General features: G+C 37.6%; 1 long non-coding RNA gene across 1 annotated transcript; it reads left to right on the top strand.

The window, feature by feature from the left end:
- The first annotated feature begins 286 nt into the window (after nt 1-286).
- LOC144363913 (uncharacterized) lies at nt 287-3,541 on the top strand. The gene is made up of 2 exons (XR_013422781.2): nt 287-565; nt 3,214-3,541. It is a non-coding gene; the product is annotated as an uncharacterized LOC144363913 (long non-coding RNA).
- The last annotated feature ends 1,275 nt before the right edge of the window (nt 3,542-4,816 follow it).

Genomic DNA, 4,816 nt, shown 5'->3' with positions numbered 1-4,816 from the left:
GTCGTTTCCTGTATAAATGTCACTAGGTGTTTGGATCGTATTATAAGAAACTACTTATGTAATACTTGTTTATAAGACGAAATTACGTATTTAATTATTTTAATGCATTACGCGTTTTTGTATAAATTGATAGCAGCCCGAAGTAAGTTCTATAGCACAGTAGATAGGCGTATTTGACATTAGACCCAGATGTCACCCCTGGACAAGTCTGTGAATGAACAGGTGTCGTGGGCCAATTAACGATTGACACAATTAGCTGTGTCATGGTATTTAATAACTGAAGCAGCGTGATTCTGCGGTTGTTGCTGTTCGAAACCTTGTCCAACAAAAGTGGTTTACGCTATGCATGACCTTGAAATCTGGCGAGCAGATCCACTTACTACCATAACCGAACCCGGCGTTTAATACCATGGTGTAAGTATAAAGTGTGAAGCCCAACTGGGAAGGAAGCTTGGCGCTGTGGATGCGAAGGTAGAGTTCGGCGCTTCAATTCGAACTCCCGGTCGCTGGCTACCTACAATTCACCGCGGCGACGACGCCGACTAATACACGCACGTCGGGAAACGTAAGTTACCAAATATTCCTACACACACGCACACACTCGTTAGTCCTGGGCTTTGAGTTATTATACTATGTTGTTAATTTATAGCATTGTTATTTTCCTGCCCAGTTTATTTTTGTATTATTTTACAAGAGTAGGGAATGCAGTTTCTCCCTCTTGTTGCAGGATCGTCGCAGACTTTGCCGGGGTGTCTGCAGTTCATAATTTTGTAACCCCCACCTCTTACCAAACTGCTATTTGCGTTGGTACGCGGTAAATGCTGCGTTTAGTACTGAACCGATGCATGGGGCGGGCGATACTGTCGGAAATGAAAATTATAGCAAGCATATATTGTGTGTGCCCAATATAAAACACTGGTTTCACGTAATCCATGCGTGGCGTCGTATGTGCAAGAGTAACCCGTGTCCAAAAATGTTTCTAATTATTCATGCATATAATTGTATTGAATTATCCCGATGCCCATTAGTCAAAATTATCCCGATGTTGAATGAATTGTGTAATTTTATCTTGGTTAAGAACCAAGGTGGTTAATAAATTGAATATTTTGTGTTATGGGTTAATATTTGACCCATCCCCGTGACCTTGTCAGTGATGGATGTAGTGTGACGTACCCTGAGAGTGTCGTCGCGAGTTTACAAAAATGAAATGCATAACGTAGTGTCCAATAATAACAAATTCAAAACAAAACCTTAAGCACGGCATTATTTTGAAAGCATGTACAGGTGGGTTTCACCGAAAGCCTTATTGGCGGGATGTATTCAGATCAGTTAAATATTTTAATAGGACGCATGCTATTAATAACACTTGCCTGATCCTACGACTACGACAACTGCCAAGGATGAGAACAATCTAGTTTTTGGTCGACTGTCTTGGTTCTTTATCGTTTTGAAGCACCTCAAAACATGCTAAATAAGAGAGTAGAAATAACAATCGGGCCGGTTTTGTACTCAAGTTCCAAAGTAATATTAAAAACAGTATTCGCATTGCAAGGCTGATCTGAAAGTATTTGTACAATGTTAACCTTCAAGGTTTTATATTGATTAAACGCTCACGCCTCGAACATATATGTTGCACATAGTGAGCTTTCGTCCATTAAGAGTTGGCAGGTCTTTCATTATTATTATTTTGAAACGTTGTAAATACCAGTAGATTTGCTGTCCACTTTCAGTCACTGGTCCCTGAATATGCATAATTTAAAATGTCTTTCTAGAAATTGTCTTTGCAATATCGTATGGCAAACAAAGAAAAAACTTTAAACCATCAAATATTATTGTATTTTAAATAATTTACATTGCGAGTGGACGAGTGACTGATGTGTGGCGTGGAGTAGCATTGTAGTGATCGCCCAAGCGAACGGCACACTGGTACACCGTCTCGGTGTCTGCCGCGGTCCGCACTTCGCAAACGTTAACCGATCATTTGCATTAATAACTATTCCACTCGTACCAAGTACTTGTAAGTGGACACGTATTAAACATGGCGTTTATACAATGTCAATTATACAAGACGTCATCAAAACTATAAACACATAAGCCACCCTACAATCGCCCATTCATGCGAGTCGCCATGTGTACTCTGTTACCACAAATCCTCTTGTGTTATTCAAATATTCCTCCTCTCTCACTTTAGAAAAAAAAACAATAATTTCTCATGTACATTAAAAGTGGACGCTATGTATGACTTTTAGTATCTCTAAGCCTTGTTCTAATCGCCAACAACCACGTGAGCCTTAAAATTTGAGTGCAGTTTTAAATGACGCCCTTTGGCAGTTGTATTACATACAGCCTATGATTATATACAACAAATGTGATAAATAATTGCAGATTTCAAGGATGTATATTTTGATACTATTTTAAAATCTGAAGGTTATGGAAAGTCTGACGAGATCGCTAATGGTGGTTAAAACCCATGTAGTGCTTTTCAGCCAATCAAAATGCTCCTTTGCATGACTATATATTCATAAATGTCGTGTTTTCTTGTAAATGGCATTTGTTCTCATAAATGTCATAAAATCATCAAATGCCTTTCTTCCGATAAATTGTCTTATAGAACTTGTATACAAATCACATGCGATAGAGGATGTAACTCTGCACAAATTTACTGCACTAAGAAGAACCCCCAGGAGCCGGATTCGGAGCTCAACAAGCACAACGATCAATGGGACATACACGCTGCTTATATTGAACGCAAGGTCGTCGGTGATTGGCTTTTGGACTATATGATTTTCGAGTTAGATTATGAATATTCATAAATTGATTATTAATGCATGGATACACCTGCCATAATTTCAGTGTTTGTCTTTTATAAAAGAACAACGACTACATTCATATACATGTGCACGCGAATATAGCAAAAATAATTATCTATGATTTTTTTTGAATAAAAAGTTTTCCCTCCATGCGTCCTCGTTATTTAATCTCTCAACGATGTAGTTCTTTACTCTGCCAAACTCGATTCAAATATAATACGAACTCTTTTCGTATATGGGTTATCATCGTAAGTGAAAATATATTTATCATATTCAGCTATCGTCATAAAATAGTTGTTTGACGATTTTATGATAATTAGTGGTTATACGTCACTCGTATTCCTTGTATTGACAATTTATATATATATATATATATACTAATGCTAGATACTTTCCGTTTCAGTTAAACAATTCTATATTACCCAGACTGTTGTAGGAATATCATAATGGTGTTATACAGTATAACCAAGCTTCACAGACCCCCCATCAAGATCCCTGAAGCTGTAACAGATTGTGAGTGAATTCCCCTGGCAGTGCGAGCACGTGCTTCCTCAATTGAGTCTGTTGCAATACCAGGTATGCCATGAACTCGGGTGTGTACCAAATTAAATGAAACAACTGCGAATCTGTGGTATGACTTGTGATTGACCATCGTTTACAAACACACAATTGTAAGTACATATGCCTATGCAAATTTCTAAGTCGTATGATTAAAGCCTATATTTATTAAAGTCTGTATTTTACTTACTTAACGCTACTCCTGTACTGAAACGTATACTAAACAAACTAAGTCGAATATAAAATGTCGACCATGGAATACACGTGCCAACAGTGTATCACACACTTTTGTCCGCTGTCGAATTTGTCGAGCGGCGCTTATCATATGAGTGATTGTCCGTCGGCGTCCGTGTCAATGTTTCACTTTTTCGACTACTTCTTGAAAACTACAAGCCTAAATGCTTTAATACTTGGTGTATATGTACCTTAGATAAGCATTTCTCAGATTTGTTAACTTTGTGATGATATCTTTAATTATCTAATTTTGCTGAATATTTTTGTCATTTTTGTTGAAAAGTTATATTTTCGAATTCTTGTTGAAAACAGCTGATTGCTCCGTCCAATTGCTATGATACTATACATATTGCTCATTTTCTAATGATATCTTCAGTTCTTTAATTGGAATGTGCGGAGCTATCTCGGCCAACAGGCTGCTTGTTCTAATATATTTTAATATGTGACAGTGGAATACCATATTGCACAATCGTTAATCACGTAAACTATTTGTATCACGGAGAAGTAATTTAAAAAAAATGGTTAAATAATATTATTCATAATAAACACTAAACAAGCAAATAGATTCCCATGGACCATTTATACATAATGTAAATCTCGCCACATGTGAAAGCAGGATATGGTAAGGTAAAGGGGAATGTTGGAGTAGCACCCGAGTACAGGAACCATCTCACCCCGTGTTTGCAATATGGTATACCACGAATGGTATCACAAGACGTGCATCTCAGTCAACATACAAAGGTTAGCTCCGTCCTTGGCAAAACAAATACTGTTATGCCGTGACTCGTGTATCAAGATAAGTTTAGTGTGTATGCTGTCTCGGTACATCATTATAATAGACACAGGAAGATCAACAGGTCATAGATGAATAAACTTAGTTTGCAATCTATTCTATCACGGCGACACGTGGGTTGGCGGTTCTTGTGCCCTATTATACCTGAATTGGAACTACGTTGAGGGCGTATTCTACGAACCATCGCACCATTTACGTTACATTTGATCATATTCCAGCAATGTATTTCGATTTCTATAGTTTATGATACATGTTCACATTTCTTCAAAAACGTGCGGGATCTATCGACACTCTACTCGCGACTTCAAGTCCTGTTCTTTGTGCAAATTAGGTTTGAGTGTTGTAGTGTAATCTGATATGACATAGCTTATAGCTCACACATGTCAAGTGAAAGAGTTCCATTTATCAGCAATCATGCATA

The sequence above is a fragment of the Saccoglossus kowalevskii genome, chromosome 12 (genome assembly GCF_978046115.1).
Source record: "Saccoglossus kowalevskii chromosome 12, keSacKowa6.1, whole genome shotgun sequence".
Classification (NCBI taxonomy): Eukaryota; Metazoa; Hemichordata; class Enteropneusta; family Harrimaniidae; genus Saccoglossus; species Saccoglossus kowalevskii.
This window is presented reverse-complemented; position numbering and strand designations above follow the sequence as displayed.